General features: G+C 44.2%; 1 long non-coding RNA gene across 2 annotated transcripts in view; it reads left to right on the top strand.

Moving 5' to 3' along the window:
- The first annotated feature begins 2,702 nt into the window (after positions 1 to 2,702).
- The window catches only part of LOC148772983 (uncharacterized), a 29,081-nt gene continuing 9,003 nt past the window's right edge, over positions 2,703 to 22,780 (top strand). Inside the window, exons 1-2 of one of the 2 annotated variants that reach the window (XR_016036992.1) lie at positions 2,703 to 2,815; positions 6,030 to 6,179. This is a non-coding gene — a long non-coding RNA (uncharacterized LOC148772983). Of the gene's footprint in view, positions 2,816 to 3,852; positions 4,188 to 6,029; positions 6,180 to 22,780 lie in introns of those variants that run through there. The other variant, XR_016036991.1, reaches the window with a different exon arrangement.

Below are 22,780 nucleotides of genomic sequence, written 5' to 3'. Positions count from 1 at the left end.
ATATTATCTTGTTTGATCTTCACAACCACCATGCAAGGTAATCATTAGGGGAACCATATGAGATTGCTGATGGTTGACCATTTTTGACCTCTGCAACTGGCAGTTTCATAAGGCTTCACCTAATATTATTTTCTCTGTGTTACAGACAAGGAAGCCGAGACCCCAACATACCAATCTGTCATATGTCAAACAGCTATTAAGCGACTAAGCCAGGATTCCACACAGACATGACTGGCTCTAGAGCCCCTGTGTATTCCACCACACACACTTTCCAAATGAACAGACTGTTAAGCTCATCTGATACACTGCCAACACTGAAAGAAATCTTAGAATTAAACTGCCTTGAAATAACTCACTGTAAAAAAAAAAAAAAGGACATGTATTTTGCCATCATCACTAAACACTGGCTTCCTGGGTTTCTTAACCATAAATGATTAGAAATAATCATCACTATTGATACATTTTATAGACTGAATAATGTTTTAATACAGATCACAACCACTGTTTAATCTCTTCTTAAGAAATCAAATTAATGTTTATTTGTACTTAAGAAATTCCATTAACATTCAATTTATACTTTGAGAAGTTAAGGTTTATACTTAACAAATGACTTTTTAAAACGCCATGCTATATTACTAGTACCAGCTAACAAAGGTCTTATGGTCACAGTCTATGATTGTCAACCCACCACTAGAATGACCAATGCTTCAGAAAAGCATTACAATCACAAATGTTTGAACTAATGGGTATAGAACAGAACAGTGAAAGTCGCTCAGTCATGTCCGACTCTTTGTGACCCGGTGGACTACACAGTCCGTGGAATGCTCTAGGCCAGCATACTGGAATGGGTAGCCATTCCCTTCCCCAGGGGATCTTCCTGACCTAGGGATCGAACCCAGGTCTCCCGCATTGCAGGCGGATTCTTCACCAGCTGAGCCACCAAGGAGTACAGAAGTGTCTCTTAAATGTTTTAAAATAAAACTCATAGTAAAATCTTGACATAATACACATATGCCTCTATATGGATATAAATGAAACAGAAGTGTCATGGTATGTAAAAAACACTCTGATATTTTCTATTCTATTTCATTTTTTAGAAACGCCGGCCACAACTTAGTATTTCCCTTTCACAAACTCACTAATGTGCTGTAACCCCTAGTTGAACAAACACTGTCTTAGAGAGCTTTATTTTACAGACCTCATCTGCATCCCCCATTTTATTCCTTTCCCTCTAGGTTACTCTGTTCTGTTCATTTAGAACTTTGGCCCCTGACTTACCAACTTCCTTCTTCGGACACACATTTACAAACCATCGGCCCTGTGCCAGACACTGTGCTAGGTACAGGAGAAGCAGGATTTGTACCCACATCCTGGGATCCCAACACTCATCCAAACAACAGGCAAATAAATGCAAACTTTCAACTGTGCTTGTTGCTACAAAAGGCTCCAAGACAGTGGGACTTGACCTACTAAGGGAAGACTTTCTGAGGAAATGGTACCTGAGCTGAGATGTTAAGATATGTTCTATTCTGTTCTATTGCATTAAGAAAAGGCTAGCCACTCCTCATTATCCTCAACCCCTAATGTACTACCAGCTACCACAAATCTAATTTCTGTGTCTATAGATTTGCCTATTTTGGACAGTTTATGTAAATAGAATCATGTATGTAACATGGTCTTTTGTGACTGTATGCACTCAGTGTCATGTTTTCCAGTGTCATCCATGTTACTGTATGGATATACCGCATTATGTGTATCCATTTGTCAGCTGATGTACATCTGTGTTGTTTCCACTTTGGGCTTTTAAGTAATGCTACTATGAACATTTGTGTACAAGTTTTTGTATGGATTTACCCTTTCTTTTCCTTTGGGTATATATTTAGTAGTGCAACTGCTAGGTCAAATAGCAAGTTTAACATTTTTAGGAACTGCCGAGCTATTTTCTGAAGCAGCTGCACAATTTCACATTCCCACCAGCAGTGTATGAGAATTCCGATTTCCCCATATTTTACCACTGCTTGTTTATTATCTGATTATTTGATTATTGCCATTCTAGTGGGTGTGAAGTGGTATTGCACTGTGGTTTTGGTTTGCATTTCCTTGATGGCTAATGAGGTTGAACATATTTTCATGTGCTTATTGACCATTTGTATATTATCCTTGGAGCATTACCTATTCAAATGCCTTGCCTATTTTTTAATTGGGCTTGTAATCTTTTTATTATTGAGTTGTAAGAGTTCATCATATTTTTTAGATACAAGTCTCTTATCACATAATTTACAAATACTCTCTCCCATTCTGTGAGTTGTTTTTTCACCTTCATGATAACGAACTTTGAAAAACAAGCTTTTAATCTGATGAAGTCCCAACGCCGTATCTTACACCGCACTTCACACTACAACCATCAACTCCATTTTACCTCAACAATGGACTTTGATAGCACCCAAAGCAGGGAAAAGTCTGCTTTCTTAAATTTCAGTGTCCTCTCTCTCACAGTAAACCCTTTGTCCCTCTAGCTTTCTCTATCTGGTTTCTATCACATTTGCTCTGTAAACCCTCCAACCACCAGCCTTCTACTTTCTCCCTGTTGGTCACACTTGCCTCTTGCCAACCTTATCATCTTCCACTCTCATCCAGCCTAACCCTTCAAAAACAACACTACAGACTCTCCACTCCCAGTATACTCCACTCCTTTGGCCCACTATCTTTTTCTTACAGTCGTTCTACAACTTCCAACCACATGTCCATCTGACCATCCACCCTCGCTACTTCTGCTATTAATAGTAAGCAGTGCTGAAAAGAGTCAGGGAACTAGGTAAGTAAACTATGGCTTATTTATTCATTGGAATTTCACCAAGATGATGTCTGATTTCTATGAAAGATAATTGTATGGAATGAATTTATACTATGATACCTTTTATGAAAAGAAAACCTGTACATAGACTAAAAGAAACTAAACTAATGCAATGCTGAGTTTTCTTTATGCGTGAAAAATAGAGATGTTTTTCTCCTTTCCTGAATTCTTCTAGTTTTCTCTGTACGTACAATGCTTTTACTTTGAAATAAACCCAAATATTTTATTTCAAAAAAAGATATAGTCACATTCTTTCTTCAGTTCATGTAACTTCAAATATTCATTTATTTAATATTTGATTCAGTTTTTAAATCTGAAGCATGCAGAGTCAGAGGTTTACCAGCATCCCTCAAGAAACAGAAAAAGAATGCCAGAAAAAGAAATAGTAATCCTAAAGTGATATTGGGGTACACAACTTATTTCCTATAGGTTCTGTATCACCGATATTGTGTTTCAGGTAGTCCTGTGTTAGTTGCTTGATTAGTGGTTCAACAGCACTAATACTGACATAAACAGCATAAAAAGGGGGGGAATACAGGTGAAGCCCCATCTAAATCAAAGTGGGTATACGTATGGGTGAGTTTCTTTGCTTTTCACCTGAAACTACCACAACATTGTTCATCAGCTATACTCCAAAATAGAAAGTTTAAAGTTGAATTAGTTTGAGTTCTAAATTCCCCTAATATATTTAAAACATGGCCCCCCTCATGTAAATTATCAGAGAAGACATTTACCAAGTAAAAATCCATCTATGATTCAGATAGTAGGACACATATCTAATAAAACAAATTCCAATCTACCAAAGGAAGTGCCTTAGAGTCACAAAAGGATTTTTATAATCTGGGTATACCTTGTATGGAACACATCATTTGGAGGGAGGAGCCACCCCAACTTGGCAATGAGTTTGAGAATGAACAGCTTAAAGGAAAGTGAAACCTGTTGGGACTAGTGAAGAGAGCCAATTTCAATGAAACAGATAAAGAGGGGAGGATGTCTTAGTGTGGGTTCGTCCAGAAGTAGGCACTGATCCGTCTGAACAAGGAATCCGGTGCAAGTGGGTGATTTGGGAGGAGATCTCGGGGTACTTGGGCAGGGCAATGGGGACTCCACAACAGGAAGGGGCGGAAAGGAAGCCACTTCAGAGGGTGTTTTCAAGCTAGCTGCCACCGTGGGCCGCTGGAACCTTATCCTGCCGGGGGACACAGGGTGACCAGCAAGAACACGTGCACCTGAGCCACCCCTCCTGAGAAGCCCAGGCCCTTTGGGGGCTGCTCTGGCATCCAGATTACGTCTTGGAGCAGAACAGCCATTGCAGACTGTTGGAAGGTGGAAGGTATGTGGGAACATCCAGAGAGCTGGCAGTGGAGAAACAAGCGTCTGCTACAGCTTTTTGTTTCCTGTTGTATTGTTTAGTCGCTCAGGCATGTCCAACTCTTCAGGGACCCGCTGGACTGTAGCCCACCAGGCTCCTCCATCCCTTGGATTCTCCAGCCAAGAATACTGGAGTGGGTTGCCATGCCCTCCTCCAGGGGAATCTCCCCGACACAGGGATCAAACCCGGGTCTCCTGCATTGCAGGTGGATTCTTCCCACTGAGTCACCTGATAGGGCCCATTGTTCCTTTTGCTGCTTTTGAAAAAGTGCTCTGAGTGACTTAACAGTCGTGGCCGACTCTCTGATATCCTCTTAGGCGCACTTGTGTTGTTCCTATACCAGTGTGCACACAGTGTTACACCCGTCCTGCTGACGACACAACGGCTTCTCCCACTTCACAGCAGGCTGAGGGCCTCAGTTTGCGCAGGTGGCTCATTCTGGTCAGACCTGTTGTCTGTTTTTGGTGGATGTGGTTCCAGGCAGTAGAAAACATGGCCTGCCCTGCTATTAGAGCAAAAGCTCTGGCACCTTCAAAGATTTCCTGCCAACAACCTGCTCTAGTTTTAGACTTGTTGAACATGTTCCCCGGGCAAGGAACAAAAGACCAAATGTGGTTAGTCACTCTAGAAGGGAAGCCGGCAGTTTGCATTCCAAGAGGACTAGGTCTCTCTTCTTCCCAGCCTCTGCACCCTCTCTCAACAGGAAGCACTCAGTTTCTAAGCACTCTTCAAAGGCCCAAGAAAGATTGCAGAGTTCCTAACACACAGTTTATGGCATGAAAACACTTGGCAGAGGAAACAATAACAAAGTCAACGCCACCTTGCCCTTCCTGTGTGGTTATGTAATCAGAGGGCAAACTGCTCTCTCAGGCAGAGCTGGGAGAAGGCTGGGCGGACAGCGCTGCACCCTCCATGCCCTGAAGGGTCGGTGAGGGGGGCAGACCCCTTCCAGCTGTCAGGAGCCTTTGACCCGGGCAGCGTCTGGGCGCCTCTCTCTCCCCCATCACCTGGAACTAGGACAGTCCCTATGACACGTTACTGAGGATTTCAAAGGGCGCCCATCCCTTCCTCTGGGAGCACACAGCCCCATGCTGGGACCGCAGTTTGGCAGGGCTTGGGCTAGATTTCAACTCCTGCTTGGCGCCCTCGGTCAGGCATGCGAGGGCAGAGCAAACCCCCGCCCAACAGTGCACATGGGGACCTTGTCCAGAGTGGAAACTCTCCCAGGCACAGCAGAGACCACTCCACCCCAGGTCAGAGCTATTGCTTACTCTGTCTCACTTCTCTTGAAGTTCAAGACTCTGAAAGGTTTTTGTCCACTTCAAAGGCTAGCTCCTGGCTCTGGCTACAAACTGCTCTCTTTACAATTTACTTGGAAATCTCTGCCTTTTGGTGAGTTTGTTTACCTAGATCATTTGGCCTAATGTATCAGCAATTCCCCCCAAGGTTATATATAATCACTCTTTCTGCCCCAAGTGGCATCACTTTGTGGCCAAATATTTGGGGAGGCAAATGTCCCCCTTTTTTTAAGATTAAAAAAAAAGCCTAAAGGCAGGGTATTGGTCCTGGTTAAGTGGGAGGAGAGAAATTTGCATAAGAAGACCAGGAGCCTCATGGGAGGAAAATAAGAGATGCCAGTGCAGGGTCACTTCCCAAAGCTGTGGTAGAGACCAGATGACTCTTAAGAAGTCATCAGCAAGGGAAAGGAGACAGGGAAAGTGGGGCTGACACTTCACTGGCTAGAGCAGGAAAGAAAGCAGGGTTTGGGACCTCTGACCAGTGCTAACTTGGTTCTCTTGACAGCAAGCTGCCATCCTCAGGAAAAGGTGGTGTGAGCAAACCGGCAGGCTGCCCTGGCAGCATCTGGCTCCAGGGTCTTGACCCTGGATGTGATCTGGGGATTCAGGAAGCCGCTGCTGGAACCACTGGCTTCAAAGACACACAAGACCTGTGGTAAGCTGCACCCACAAAACAGAAGCTTCCCACCATGCCTCTTTCCCTACTTAGGAGAGGTCTGAATTTATCTCATGTGACTGTATCTGATTGGTGGAACTGAAATTACTCAGCTGCCAGGGAGTCTGGGAAATGTAGTTTTAGATGTACAGACCCTGCTATACATAAAGGCACACAGAAAGGAGGTTGAAATAGATACTGAGCAATCATTTCCCCCATGATTCCTCCATTTGAAAACCTTTAATGGAAAGCAGGGCCTGGGACAGCAGACTCTGGCAACTATATCCAAACTGTAGACCCTGGCGAGAGGACTAGGATACGTTACAAGATGTTCCTGAAACTCCTTGCACCCTAATCATCCTGTGGACTGGAAGGGGGAAAAAACCACACTGTAACTCCCACATATGCATTCAACTATCTTTCAAGCATGGAGAGAAGGAAAGTATGATTCAAAAAAATGCAATCACTTAAAAACCTTCCTTACAAACATGTTTCTCACCCACGGACCTTACTGTTCTGCCTAGTATGGGAATTCCATCTCCTTCCTTTCTTGCCAATTCCCATTCATCATCTGAGACTCAGCCCAGATCACCATCTCCTCTGACCGGGGAGGTGACTCTCTGACCTCCTCAGGCTGGGGTAGATAAACCTCATCTGTTCTCTGGTAATATCCTGATAATAATGAAAATTACAGTGAACTGTGATTGCCTTACTTTGTGCCAGGCTCCAAGAGGTATATCCTCTCAGTATCTCAGTTTACAGATGAGGATGCTGGCACATTGAGAGGTTGCATAACCTGCCCACAGTCACGTATTAGTCAGTGACAGCTGTGACTGTCCCAGGCAGCACTCTGTCTTCAGAATCTATGCCCATGGCCAATGCGCTGACTTCCTCTCTTTAATCTGTTGTTACATTGCCCGCCCTGCCACAGTGATCTGCCTGTCCGTCCATCTACAGGTGAATCTATCTATACCTCTGTCTTCTCTACAAACAAGCCATGTCTTTGTATGATGTTAAAATGGGGGATGGGGTGGCGGGAAAGAAACAAGCTTTTCCTCTCTTCCTAACACACTGAAAATTCTAGGACCAGGGTCCAGATTCCTTAGTCCTACTCTCCCATCCTCTACTGTCTGTTAACACAAGGACTATTTTCTCCTTCAGCAGAGAATACCAGCCTAAATTACAGAGCAGGCTACAAAATTACTACCCTCAGCTCTCTTCTCTGCCTGTTTTCTCCAAAATAGATTCTTTCCGTTGCTTGTATAAATACAAGACAGAACCCACCACTGCTTTGAAACCACGTGGGAAAGTGTATCATCAACTTGGAGCTCTGTTGGAGCCCGCCTTCTGGCCAGGATCCACCATGCACTCCTTGAGAAAGGATGGGGTTCCTAGACACTCCAGCCCACGCACCAGCACTCTTGGGCAAATATTTGGGAAAGCACGACATGCCCCTGGGAGTCAGGAAGCATTTCCATGTCTGCGCTTGTGCCTCAGCTGTTTATTACCCTTTCCGTCTAATAGAGATGACACTTGCCAACAACCTCACCAGGGAAGCTAGCTGGTCGGTCCCTCTACTGGGGATCAGTCACACCGCTTTCACAGCCTCCAAGTGCCAACTTACCTTCTCGCTTTGCTCAAACTCCTTTGTCTTCCCTTTGTCTGATATTTGCTCGGCCTATTGGTTTTGGCTCAGTTCAGTCCAGTTCAGTCGCTCAGTCGTATTCGACTCTTTGCAACCCCATGTACTGCCACACGCCAGACCTCCCTGTCCATCGCCAACTTCTGGAATTTATTCAAACTCGTGTCCATTGAGTCAGTGATGCCATCCAACCATCTCATCCTCTGTCATCCCATTCTCTTCCCACCTTCAATCTTTCACAGTGTCAGGGTCTTTTCAAATGAGTCAGTTCTTTGCATCAGGTGGCCAAAGTATTGGAGTTTCAGCTTCAGCATCAGTCCTTCCAATGAATATTCAGGACTGATTTCCTTTAGGATGGACTGGTTGGATCTCCTTGCAGTCCAAGGGACTCTCAAGAGTCTTCTCCAACACCACACTTCAAAAGCATCAATTCTTTGGCACTCATCAACCAGGTATTTCCTTTGCCCTCTTGAGGGTAACCTTTCAAGCACACTGTCTGGGCCTCTCTTTGGGAAAGTTCCCCCTGCCTGCAGAGTGCCCTTCTGAAGCTTTGTGCCCTTTACAGGAAACAGAATAATTCAGATGGAGCAGGCGTGAGGGCTTTGCCTATCTCCTTTTGTGTGATTCACACATCAGAAAGCATCATTTCTTCTGGGCAGCACACTATTATACCAAGGCACATCATCAGCAGGAGAGACAGGAAAACACATAAACATGCTCAAGGAGTGATATTTGTAACTCACTATTGTTCTAAGACATCTGAACTCCCATCCAGGCTAAATGACCAGCTCTATCCACAACCAGCTTAGAGAATGTCAGTTCAATCTACAGACAGAGTGCGATGTTGTCAAAACAGTGTTGTGCAAACCCTCTAAGGAAAACCAAAAGAAGTTGGAGAGAATGAGAAAACTATGATGGAGTCAATGAAACATGGCATTTTATCTTCAGCTAATGGTGACACCAAGCAGTACATGCACAAAAGCCCAAGTGAATCTGAGTGTAGAGCACAGGTTCTCAGCCTTGGCTGCACTTTGGAACCACTTGGGTATTTTTTAAAAGATCCCCACGTCCGGGCCATACCCCAGGCCAGTGAAATCAGAATCTCTGGGGGTGGGTCTCGGGCATCGTTACATTTGAAAGCTCCTCAGGGATTCTGATATGCAGCCCAGTTCAAGATCCACTGGTTTAAAACGTCTGACCCTTGCTCACACCACTTAGGCTCTCCTTACAGGTGTTGTCAGGCAGGGAGGGTGAGGAAGAGGGCACCACCTGCCTGGTCCTGCCGCTCACCCATGCCAGCTCAACCTGCCAGCTGCCCACTCAGCTCCTGAAGCTGCCCAAAAGGTGGAAACTCCAGGCTAAAGTGATGCTCAGGTGAAGATTAAGTTACTAAATATTAGAGCATTGAAAGCCGGACAGCCAAGGCACAAACAGAATCAAAAGACACGCGTGTACGTTACGTGGCAATCTGTGACACCTTTATTGGTTCTGCTCCAAAGGAAGGTGTTGGATTTGCTGATTTCATGTACTGCTACCTGATGTTCAATTGAGAAATAAAAAAAAAAAGACCTGGAGGGCAGGAGGGGGCTTCTGAAATGCTGCTGATTATCTGTTTCTTCAGCTGGATTCAGGTTATACATGTGTGCTGTTTGTGAAATACGGCCACCTGTACAGTTACGATGTGGGAACTTTTATACATATACACTGTGCTTTAGTAAAATGTTTTAAAAAGAGAGAAACCCTACACTGGCCAGTGAAAAAAGGTCATCAGTTCAGTTCAGTTCAGTTCAGTCGCTCAGTCGTGTCCGATTCTTTGCGACCCCATGAATCAGCACGCCAGGCCTCCCTGTCCATCACCAACTCCCGGTCATAGATGTTGTCAAAAATAGAAAGTCCTATGAACAGTATGAAAAAGCCTGTTAATGGCACTGAGCTTGATAATGGCCCCATATTAGAAACCATTCAAATCATAGGGATTTGACTAGATAAATTAAGGTTCAGCCATGCAACAGAATACTATGTAGATGTTAAAATTTTATGTGGTAGGAGACTGTATCATGACATGAAAAAGTGTTCACAGTCTATTTTAAAGTTAAAAAAAGGTTGATTATAAAACATTGTTAGATATACATTACATATTATCATGCATCTTCATGCACACTGCTTTTGAGATAAACAAATGTGTTAGGCATATCTAAGATATGAAGTCAAACAGAAAGAAAGAGAGTGTGCTGATAGGACCTGGACTCAAGTCCCCATTCAGCTTATCTACTAACAAGTGTTTGCCTTTGGCCAACTTGCTCAACTGTGTGAAAAGAGCTTTATCAGGATGAATTCACATAGCATACAGTTCATCCATGTAAAGTGTATAAGTTAATGTCTTTTAGTATATTCAAAGAGTTTGTACAACTGTTACCACACCCTGATTTTAGACATTTTTATCACCCTGTAGCCACTCTCCATTCCTGCCAAGCCTCCCAGCCCTTGGCAAGCACTCATATATTTTCTGTATACAGTTGCCTATTGTGGACATTTTCTATAAACTTAATTGTACAATGTATGTTTTTTGTGCTTTTGGCTTCTTTCCCTTAGCATAATGTTTTCAAGGGTCATCCATGTTATAAAATTCATCAGAATTTCATTCCTTTTTATTGCTAAATAATATGCCATTGTATAGGTGTATCATATTTTGCTTATCCATGCATCAGTTGGTAGACATTCGCATTTTCTATTTTTGGCTATTATGAACAATGCTACTATAAACATTCACACAGAAGTTTTGTGAAAACAAAGTCTTGTGAAAAGCATGTGGATGCATGCTTTAATTTCTCTTGGATATATATCTAGGAGTGGAATTTCTGGGTGTGATATAATACAAAAATATATTTAGTCTTTGCCCATAGTTCCTGGCAGAGCTCCTAAAACCCTTGCAATTTCCTGAACGACAGGAATTTTTTTGTTACTATGCACAACTAGCGCCTTTCAATCATACCTGAGTGTATGCTAATGAAGTGACTTAGGATGGTGACCAGAAAGATCAAGTGATCAGAAGGTTAGAAATTTCAGCCCCACCTACCAACCTCTGGGACAAGGAGGTCATGCTGGAGATGGAACTCTGTAAAAGCTCGGTGAGATTCGAAGAGTTTCCAGGCTGGTGAAGACCTGGACTTGCTGGGAGGGTGGTATAACTGGAGAAGGCGCGAAAGCTCCGAGCTCCCTCCCTTCTCCATACCCTGCCCTGTGCATCTCTTCGCTCTGGCTATTCCTGAGTTGTATCCTTTATAATGGGCTTCCCTTGTGGCTCAGCTGGTAAAGAATCTGCTTGCAATGTGGGAGACCTAGGTTCAATCCTTGGGTTGGGAAGATCCCCTGGAGAAGGGAAAGGCTACCCACTCCAGTATTCTAGCCTAGAGAATTCCATGGACTGTATAGTCCATGGGGTCTCAAAGAATCAGACACGACTGAGAGACTTTCATTTCACTTCACATCCTTTATAATAAAGCCATCAGTTCAGTTCAGTTCAGTTGCTCAGTCGTGTCTGACTCTTCGCGACCCCATGGTCTGCAGCATGCCAGGCCTCCCTGTCCATCACCAACTCCTGGAGTTTACTCAAACTCATGTCCATTGAGTCGGTGATGCCATCCAACTATTTCTTGCTCTGTTGTCCCCTTCTCCTGCTGCTTCAATCTTTCCCAGCATCTGGGAAAAGATTCATCTTTTCAAATGAATCAGTTCTTCGCATCAGGTGGCCAAAGTATTGAAATTTCAGCTTCAGCATCAGTCCTTCCAATGAATATTCAGGACTGATTTTGTTTAGGATGGACTGGTTGGATCTCCGTGCAGTCCAAGGGACTCTCAAGAATCTTCTCTAACACCACAGTTCAAAAGCATCACTTTCTTTATGGTCCAACTCTCACATCTATACATGGCTACTGGGAAAACCATAGCTTTGACTAGACTGACCTTTGTTGGCAAAGTAGTGTCTCTGCTTTTTAATATGCTGTCTAGGTTGACCATAACTTTTCTTCCAAGGAGCAAGTGTCTTTTAATTTCATGGCTGCAGTCACCATCTGCAGTGATTTTGGAGCCCCCCAAAATAAAGTCTGTCACTGTTTCCACTGTTTCCCCATCTATTTGCCATGAAGTGATGGGAACGGATGCCATGATCTTAATTTTCTGAATGTTGAGTTTTAAGACAGGTTTTTCACTCTCCTCTTTCATTTTCATCAAGAGGCTCTTTAGTTCTTCTTCGCTTTCTGCCATTAGGGTGGTGTCATCTGCATATCTGAGGTTATTGATATTTCTCCCAGCAATCTTGATTCCAGCTTGTGCTATAAACATAAGTAAAGCATTTCCCTGAGGTCTGTGAGCCATTGTAGCAAACCACTGAACTTGAGGAGGGGGTCATGGGAACTACAGTCTATAGCCAAAAGTACACGTGGCCCAGGACACTGGAACTGGCATCTGAAATGCAGGCAGTCTTGTGGGACTGAACCCTTAAATCTGTGCAATCAGCTGTTAACTCCAGGTAGTTAGTGTCAGAATTAAATTGAATCATTGGACATCCCATTTGTGTCCAGAGAACTGGTTGATTGGTGTCAGAGTACAGTACAGACTGGGTCATAAGGTAATTCTGTGTTTAACATTTTAGAGAGCAGCCAAACTGCTTTCCAAAGCAGTTGCCCTATTTCCTCCAGCAATACATGTGGACTGCAATTTCTCCATATCCTTTCCAGCACTTGCTATTGTCTGTCATTTTTATCACAGCCACCCTAGCAGATGTAAACTGATACCTCATTGTAGTTTTGATTTGCATTTCTCTAATAACTAATGGCATTGAGCAGCTTTTCATACGTTTATCATCCATTCATGTATCTTCTATGGAGAAGTGTCTAATGAGGTCCTTCATCCGTTTTTAAATCGGGTTGACTTTTTATTATTGACTTATACTTTTTAAATATATTCTGGATATAAGTCTCTTATCAGATATATGATTTATAAGTATGTTAACCCATTCTGTGAGCTGTCTTTTCACTTTCTTGATAGTGTCCTTTAAAGCACAAATTTTTTTAATTTTGATGAAATCCAATTTATCAATCTTTTCCTTTAGTCATTTTTTTCCCTTTGGTGTCATGTTTAGGAGGCTTTCAGGAGTCACATCTTTTAATCTTCTTATTTTGGGTGCCAGGCACAGAGGCTGGCATATAGCAGGCACACAGTATTTGAGAACTGGGATGACATATTTTTCTTTATCTAAACTTGGGAATTCACTGATCACTGCATCATTCACCTAATATTGTGTAACAAATGACCTCAACTGAGCAGCATAAAACCACAAACATATATGATTTGGCTCATGAGCCAATGGGTTAGTCGGGCAGTCCTTCTGATCCAGACTGGCTCTTGGGTCTGTGTTTAGCTTCTAGCTTGGTAGGTGGGTGAATGATCTAGAATGACCCCACTCAACACATCTGGTGGTTGGCAGACTGTCATGTGATACCTGGGTTCTCTGTGGAGCCTTTCACCCACTAGCAGGCTACCTCATGGTCAGAGTTCCAATGCCAAGTCCCAATACCTAAGCACTTTTCAAGTCTCTGCATATATCACATTTGTTCATGTCCTATTGAGCAAAGTAATTCACATAGCCAAGCCTACATTTGAGAGATGGAGAACTACACTCCAGCTCTTAGGAGAAAAGAAGGATTTGTGGCCATTTTTGCAATTTACCACAAGCACCTCAGTGCTCCTACACTGTTGTTGCTACTGCTACTGCTAAGTCACTTCAGTCGTGTCCGACTCTGTGTGACCCCACAGACAGAAGCCCACCAGGCTCCCCCGTCCCTGGGATTCTCCAGGCAAGAACACTGGAGTGGGTTGCCGTTTCCTTCTCCAATGTGTGAAAGTGAAAAGTGAAAGTGAAGTCGCTCAGTCGTGTCCGACCCTTAGCAACCCCACGGACTGCAGCCTACCAGGCTCCTCCATCCATGGGGATTTTCCAGGCAAGAGTACTGGAGTGGCTTGCCATTGCCTTCTCCTACACTGTTAGGCTCTTACAAAGGATGTGAATAAAGACCCTCTCCTCCTTTCAAGGAGTTTACATGTCACTATGGGCATTCATTCATTCAACAAGTGTTTACTGGTCATTTCCTATGTATCAGGCACAGTTCTGGGCTCTTGACGTATCTCAATAAGCAAAGCAGACCAAGATCCATCCCCTTTCCCCATGGAATTTACATTCTAGTGGAAATTGCAATAGGAGAGATTTCAAATAAAGTTCAAATTGTCCTGGTGGTGGTGAATATTGCTTTGGCTATACCTATATACAATCAAGATCAAATCCAAGACTTAGCCCCTGGGAGCAGGAGGGCAGGAGAAATATTCTGCTCAGGAACACAGAGCAAAAGGGTAGAAGATTGCAAGACATCCAAAAACAGAAAGCAAACCCCTATGGAAAATTGAAATTTGTTCTTGTATTTTCAAAGTGAGCTTCTATCAGTCAGGGTTCAACCAGTGAGATATAAATGATAGGAGATATATAGTAAGAGATTTAGGGAATTCCCTAGTGGTCCGGGGCTCAGGACTCTTAACTGCATGAAGAGTGACTTTGTGCAGCTGCAGGGCTGGCTAGGCAAGTCTGAACTCCACAGGGCCGGCTGTCAGGAAAAACAGGCTGGAATTCCCAGGCGTGAGCTAAAGCTGCAGTCTGCAGGCAGAATTTCTTCTTCTCCTGGGAAACCCTAGGTCTGCTCTTAAGACCTTTCACCCAATTGAATCACTCAGATTATCTAAAATAATCTCCCTGATTGTTGACTTTAACCATATCTACAAAACACCTTCACACAGTACCTAGATTAGCGTTTAATTGAATAACTGGAGACTGTAGCCAAGCCAAGCTGACATATAAAACTGAACATCACATGAACTGATTGCACAATTCTGTCAAAAACCACTGTACACGTTAAATGGGTGAATTATATAGTATGTGAAATATATCTTAATAAAGCTGTAAAAAAAACACACAGTGGTTCATTCTATGCTTTGGGAGATCTAGTTTCAAAAATAAATGTGGACTTATCTGGTGGTCCAATGGTTAGGGCTCTACACTTCCAATGCAGGGAGCGTGGGTTCAAGCCCTTGTCAGGGAACTAGGATCCTGCATGTCACACGGAAGCCGAAAAAAAAAAATTTTTTTTAATTCAGAATTAAAACAAAAATTCAGAACTTAAACTGACCATGTAGAAGAGTTCTCATGGCAGCACACTAAGTGACAAAAGGACCAAAAAAAATGTGGGCTTAAAAAGTCCCGGGGCAGATTCATGTCAATGTATGGCAAAACCAATACAATAATGTTAAAGTAATTAGCCTCAAATTAAAATAAATAAATTTTAAAAAAAGAAAAAAATTTTAATTCAAAAAGTGTTTAAAAAAAAAAAAGGTCTTATTATTAAAAGTGTTTGACTTGGTCTGGAAAGGCAGAACAGAAGCTGTAACCCGTGGGAAATATGGGCTAGCTCATCCTGAGCCCATGTTCTGTCCTCTCAGCTAGGAGTCGGGGGTCATTTCTCTGTAGCTTCCTTACTGCCTGTGTGCCATGGACGGATTAATGTTTACTTGTCCCAGCCAGTCACCAGAGGAGACAGATGCTGGGAGAGCCCAAGAGCACGGTTTGTGCTAAGAGTCCCAGAGGGTCCTGGGGCCCCTGGCGTGGTTATGGGATGTAGAATCTGGCGCCACTTCATAAAAACCATGTCACCTCCAGTTAGCTCTGTGTACTCTCTGCACTCAAGTGGCTCTAGCCTGTGGGCAGCGGTGAGAGCTCCGCTACAAGTAGGTGGTGCATTTTAAAAAAAAAAAAGTGTGCTGAGGGCTAGACATGTTCCGGGGTCTGGAGCAGAATGAGATCATACTAGGCTGCAATAGCTTGGAGGAAGCCCACGGGAAAGGGAAGATGAAAACACCATGGATGCAACTGGGGCGGGAGGGAGGGCACACATCAGAACTGGGAACAAATGAAGGAGGGAAGAGGCTGGACTGGCTGACACACTGTCCTGGGGAGGTGGCACGGAGGCTCTGGAAGAACAGGTGAAGGAATGGGGACCAGATACGAGCAATCAGTGGTGTCCAAGGTGGGGGCACACACCTCAAGGGATGGTCAAGATGGATGACCCACTGCTGTGGGGGAAGGAAAGGCATTAACTGTGATTGAATTTATTTTTGATCCAAAGAAGAAGAAAATAGATGCAACTAGTAGGTAATATATGGATTCCTGCCAACACCCACCTCCCCCCTCCCCCATGTGGAGGTCAGACAGGCTCAAGACAAGAACACACCAATTACTTTGAAGACAGAGTGGGGATTCCTCAGTTGAAGGGAGGAGAAGCTTCACATTCGCTTCCTGCATGTTGCAACATTGATAAGATAAAGGGTGTTTACAGATTCTAGTCTCTAGTTATGATGAAACCAACTCTCATAAAATAAACGGGTGACTTTGAAAAATCCCACAAAGGAAACCCTGGTTAGAAATAATATGCATAAGACAAGATGAATCAAACAACCAGAAAATGTTAAGTATTCTCCTTCTTACAATGCAACAAATGATGCATTTCTCCTCCTCTATAATCTTCTGTGTCCACCACAGTTGTAGTCAAAACAATGAGCATCTATTTAGATCTGAAGTTATGCAAGAATTCAAAACTATCCAGGTACCTATTTAAAATATGGATATAAAGCTAACCCAGGGTATAGCCCATGTCTTAATATACTAGTTAATGAGAGTATATCATTAATAAATAAACAGGTAAGAATATAATGGGTGTGTGTACTAAGGAGGGTATACAGGAAAAAAAAAACAGTTCATTGCTGTAAGCAACATGAAGGGCTATTTCCAGAGAATACTGTATGGTACATGGGTTGTTCTAGGTTGGGTTCATTTACAAGTGGACCTGGAGGTGATTTGATGTGAGCAGCTGAACCGAGAGATGGACCCAGGAAGCTCGTGAGGAGTGAGACAGGGAAGGGAAGAAAATCAACATAGCTTGTGTTAGTGAGCAGGTCATCACTGTGGGCAACTGAGGTGGCTGGAAAATTGGTATAGAACATGCCTTAGGCTTGCCCCCCTCCCCAGGGCAGGGGTCCCCTACCCCTGGGCCATGGACTGGGCTGCACAGCAGGAGGTGAGCAGCGGGCAAGCTAGTGAGTTTCATCTGTATTTACAGCCGCTCTCCACAGCTCACATTACTGTCTGAGCTCCACCTCCTGCCAGATCAGTGGCGGCATTAGATTCTCACAGGAGCGAGCACCCTACTGTGAACTGCATATGTGAAGGATCTAGGTTGCGTGCTCCTTATGAGAATTTCTAATGCCTAATAATCTGATTCTGCATTATGGTGAGTTGTATAATTATTTCTTTATATAACCCAATGTAATAATAACAAAAATAAAGAGCACCATAAATGTGCTTGAATCATCCCCAAACCATCCTCTCCCACTCCGATCCCTGTACCCCGGGTCCAAGGAAAAATTATCTTCCACGAAACTGGTCCCTGGTGCCAAAAAAGTTGGCGACCACTGCCCTAGGGGGAAGGAAGATGGCAAAACTACTCCAGCTTCTGCCATCAATCGCTCAGAGCCACTCGCGGGGCATTTACTTCCCACTCTGCCTGTGCTTGGACCCGCCCAAGGAAGCCCCCAGAGTGACCATCACAGGAGCTTAGAGGAGCATGCATGGGAATGGTGGGGCCAAGAGACATGGGCGTGGCACCCCCAGCGTCTGCTCCCTGGACTCCTTTACAGTTTGACTGTTTACAATAAGCAGCATTTACGCTCTGTCTCATTATTCTCTGTTTTTTAACTTTTCACTTGTCAAACTCCGGGCAGGGCAATGAGCCCAGGCGTGGGAGTCCTGAAGGCCTCGGAAACACTCTATCAACAGAGGCTGAAAGGCAGCACCTGGTCCTCCCAGCCCATCTTAAAGGAGCTCCTGGACTGCTGGGCTTTAGAAAGGAATGTGGTTTTTATAAGACTTTGCTGAGGACTCTGTAACACTGAAACAGAAAAAACTGAAAGGAAGGGTTAGGGCTGGGTGGTCTCAGGGAGACTCCACAAGGTTCAGAAAGTTCAATTCAGCTAAGAATGAAGCGAAAGACACCCAGTGTGGCCCTAGTTCAGAAGTCAAGCTGAGTGAACGCCAGGTCTGTCCGAGAGGATCAGAACATTTATGAGTTGTTGTGGGCAAATCCAGAGAAGTCTGGATGACAAAGGAGACATTTTGAGGGGCTCCAACACCAGAGAATAGGGTAGAAATTGCCCATCACCTATCAACACTAAGGCCATCCCACCTACCAAACAGAACCTTCAATGTGCTGTGCTGGAAGCAAAGATGAGTACTATCGACTGTATTTGGCCACCACTTTGGTGCAAGTAGAACTTCAGGACCCATCTAGAAGGGCGTGCATGCGTGCTTAGTCCTGTCTGACCCTTTGCCACCCCATGAACTGTAGCCCTCCAGGCTCCTCTGTCCATGGAATTCTCCAAGCAAGAATACTGGAGTGGGTTGCCATACCCTCCTCCAGGGGATCTTCCCAACCCAGCGATTAAACCTGCATCGCCTGCATTGTAGGCAGATTCTTTACCCACTGAGCCACCAGGAGAGCCCCACTTAGAAGGAAGGTACTGCCAAGTGGGAATGAAGTGCTCAAAAGGAAGTTCCAGAGCAGCATGGAGAGGCAGCCAGAGCCATCATTCCTAATCTCGGCTGCCCAGGCAGGCCCAGCCTACGGGCAGGAGGAATAGGTACATAAATACAGAAGAGGCATGAGCCACACTCACTGGCATGTCCTCCGTGACGACAGATCTTACTGGGGGCACAGAAGAGACAGCTGAAGTCTATTCGTTCCACCACTGCAGCAGTCGGAAGAGAAAGAGAGGCACAAAGGGAACTTAAGAGGTTGCCAAATATACATCGTCATTTCATGATTTCTTTAACTTGTTCTATCATTAGAACGGGGTTTCCCTGGTGGCTCAGATGGTAAAGAACATGCCTGCAACGCAGGAGACCTGGGTTCAAACCCTGGGTCTGGAAGATCCCCTGGAGGAGGGCATGACAACCCACTCCAGTATTCTTGCCTGGAATCCCATGGACAGAAGAGCCTGGTGGGCTATATAGTCCATGGGGTCGCAAAGAGTTGGACATGACTGAGCTTAGTGACTAAGTACACATCATTAGAATGACTGCAGGTTATGCCAGAAGGTCATGTTAAAACACTGCTCTTATTAGTATATTAACAAAGGTAAATTGTGGGGGGCAGGTAGGGTGCATCAAGCTCATTGATCCCTTGGGAACTGGAAGGACACGCTACAAGATACCATGACTAGAGACAGTCAATGGGCGTGAGCGGGAGTGGGCAATATGAAGGCCAAAAACTGGGAATGAATGCCAGCCGTGTTTCTGAGGTTTTTTCCATTGATCCTCGCTGAAACCCTAAAGGAAATTAACAGATAAGGAAACAGAGCCAGAGAGAGGTTGGGTGACTAGCTGTGTTAATTCATTGGGCCATAAAGATGGAATGAGGAGTGTAAGAGCCACATGGGTGAACTTCCGGGGAAAGGTTGGGGGCATGGGGGGAGGAGATCGCAGAGCTCGTCTTTGGGTGGCATGCCAGTCTGCGCCCTGTGGAGGGCAGAGGATTGCTAGGAAGAGTCCTCGAGTCGTGTAGCTCTAGGGAAGTCTCAACCAGGCTGATGAGGAGACCTTGAGCCAAGGTGGCCTGTGGGAGGAGTCCCGCGTGTCCCCAGGATGGCCTGCACCAGTACCGACTGTGCCTAGTCATTGGTGGGGAGCAGCCCATCCAGGAAATGCAGCCTTGGTGCAAATGCAGCCATGAATTCAGAGGAGCACGAGCTGGACCCTCAGTCAATTATGCTCCCAAAGCAGGAGGTCAGAGTGGCACACTTTCATGGCTGCCTTGACAATCTAAGATTGCATGACCAGCATATAGTGGGACAGGGATCTGATCTGAGATCTTCCTGACTCTAAAGCCCACTTCTTTCTGGCAGGGGGGAGTCACTGCACTATATACATGCGTATATATCTTGGGCATGAACTAAGCAGCGTCACAGGACTGAATGTAACTAGGCAGGACTCTGTGGGGTCTTCCCAGAACAGGACTCCCCTCCAATGTCTTCCACCTGCCTTTTGTCTGTAGAAAAATTTTGTTGAAGAATAAATTTGATCAGAGAAGTGAGAAAATGCAGAAAGACAGGAAAATAGTCAAGCAAGACAAAATAATAATAGTCTAGCCATTAAACAAGGAGAAGGCAATGGCACCCCACTCCAGTACTTTTGCCTGGAAAATCCCATGGACGGAGGAGCCTAGTGGGCTGCAGTCCATGGGGTTGCTAAGGGTTGGACACGACTGAGCAACTTCACTTTCACTTTTCACTTTCATGCATTGGAGAAGGAAATGGCAACCCACTCCAGTGTTCTTGCCTGGAGAATCCCAGGGACGGGGGAGCCTGGTGGGCTGCCGTCTATGGCGTCGCACAGAATCGGACACGACTGAAGTGACTTAGCAGCAGCAGCCATTAAACAAAGTCAAGAACCTTTAGTTCTTCCTCAAAGGCTACAGATAATATTATAAGCCATGGCCTTTGAGCTCTGTGGCAGACCCTGAAACCCTCACCAGGCAGAAGAAGTTAACTGTATGTTGTCCACAGTATGTAGACCCCAGCCTGGTTGGAATCAGAAGGTTGATGACATTGACTCTCAGCTACCTCACCACCAACCAGTCAGAGGAATGTCCACGAGCTGTTACATCCTCCAAACTCCTCCCTCATGCTGTTTTTAAAAATGTTGCCCAGAAAGCCTTCGGGGAATTCAGGTCTTTTAAGCTCTGGCTGTCCTGGACTCCTTGCTTGACACCCTGGAATAAACTCTGCACTTTCCTTCACCACAACCCAATGTCAGGAGACTGGCTTTACTGCACACGGGCAAATGGACCCAAGTCTGGTTCTGTCACATAAAGACAAACTTGAGACATTCCACACCAACTCCTGCAGCACATATTTCTCAAATAGAATCTAGCTGGGCCACATGTGCCTTTATGAAGAGATCAGAAAGACAAAAGGTTTTCATTCCTATTAAAATTGTTTTTTAGATTATCACCCACTCCTCTCCATTCTTCACAGGAACACACAAATCCACACATATTTCCTGAGCACTCACCGTGTGTCAGAGTCTGCATTTGGTACTGGGTACCCACATGTGGAATTCACAGCATGGTGGCAGAGGCAAGCATTAACAACTAATGAAGAAAAATTATGGAGAAGGTTGTAAGAGAAAGTTCAAGGTGTTTGAGAGAGAAAGCAGGGGAGATCTAATGGAGATTGGGAGGTGGGGTGTCCAAATATCTCAAGAAATGAATGCCCCAGAAAGAATGGCACTGGGGTCTAGCCCAAAGCATGTGTTATTGGTCCTTTGAGCATAGAAGAGCTGAAAGCCAGGTCTCCACACCTGACTTCCCTTCAGGTAAGCTCTGTGTGTATCTTCCAAGGAACTTAGGGTATCATTCCTAGTAGAGGGCATTACTTGACTGCTATGTTTATAGAATTTGAATTCTTAATCCTTTGCAGTCGATTTGAAAACATAAAGATAAAATAAATACACCACACAATTCTAGGCTTGAGAATAAACTAGACTTGAGCTTCCTATCAGCTGGCTGTTTAGCTATTCCAGTGTAATGATTAAAACCCATGTATTTTGCGTTGCCAGTTGGTAAGATGGCAGGGGTGCTTGCAGGTTATATTCTTTAATGGCTGTACGGCTCCCCTATTGCCTGGTTACAAAAATGTTTGCCTTTTGGTTCACTAACTGATTTTGAGGCTTGCTTGTTATACTGCTTGTTCAGGTTTAGAAATCTTTAAACAACACGACAGTTGTTGGTTTAAGAGGCCACCACCTCAAAACAAAATGCTTACTACTGAATTCTCATCAGTTTCTCACTCCTATTAAAAATAATTCTTTTCTATAATCGGAATCCCATCACTAAAGTACTGTTAACACTGACGTATTTTCTTCCAGTGTTGTTTGTACAGTTGCGATAATACAGTAGTAACAGATTTCTGGTTTTTTTTGCTTACCATCAAACAAAGCATTCTAGGGGGCTGAAAATGTTCTAAAATTGATTGTGGTGATGATTGTACAACTATGAATATTCTAAAAATCACTGAATTGTACATTTGTAAGTGAACTGTATGGCATGTAAATTAGAGCTCAATAAAGCTGCTATACATTTTTTAAATAATAATTCTTGTCTATAAAAATGTCTGTATGCATATAACTGAGTCACTTTGCTATACAGAGAGACTGGCACAACGTTATAAATCAACTATACGTCAATAAAAAAATAATTCTTTTCCCATAAAGAAGCCCATGAGACCAGGCTTTTCTTCAACAGTTTCAAAACACTCACTAATCCTCCTTAATCCTCATCTCTTCCCTATTAAACAGGGACAAGTGTCATTACATCACGAGAGGCCAAAACCGGAAAGCAAATGGTTCGGTGGGCAATTACAGGTCTTACAGGAGCAAACAGGGCACTCAGTTCCCACTGAGGTATCAAAGCTGAATCAGAGGATAGAGTATTAAAGCTAGAATTTTCCATGGAGATGGAGCCAGTGCTCTCCTTGAATGGCAGCTCTGATTTTTACTCCCTTGGGCAAGGCTTTGAACCCCCTTAGGCCTGGTGCTCTCATCCATAAAATGAAACTGAAGAAACTGTCTGCTTCCTCATGCGGGTGTGAGGATTAAATGAGACGGCGCACATTAGCACTTAGCAGAGCGCTTGATAAATGGTTGCTTGTTATTAGGCGCAAGGTCAATTCTCCAGGGATTTGAGAGATGCGGATACTGAAGGCAGAGAGGTGGCCCAGGGTGCCCAAGTCAGGTCAGAATAAGGGAGAG

Source organism: Moschus berezovskii, chromosome Y (assembly GCF_049115385.1).
Source record: "Moschus berezovskii isolate FMDL1 chromosome Y, NW_MosBer_1.0, whole genome shotgun sequence".
NCBI classification, from domain to species: domain Eukaryota; kingdom Metazoa; phylum Chordata; class Mammalia; order Artiodactyla; family Moschidae; genus Moschus; species Moschus berezovskii.
Note: the sequence above shows the minus strand (reverse complement) of the source record. Positions and strands in the feature narration are given on the sequence as shown.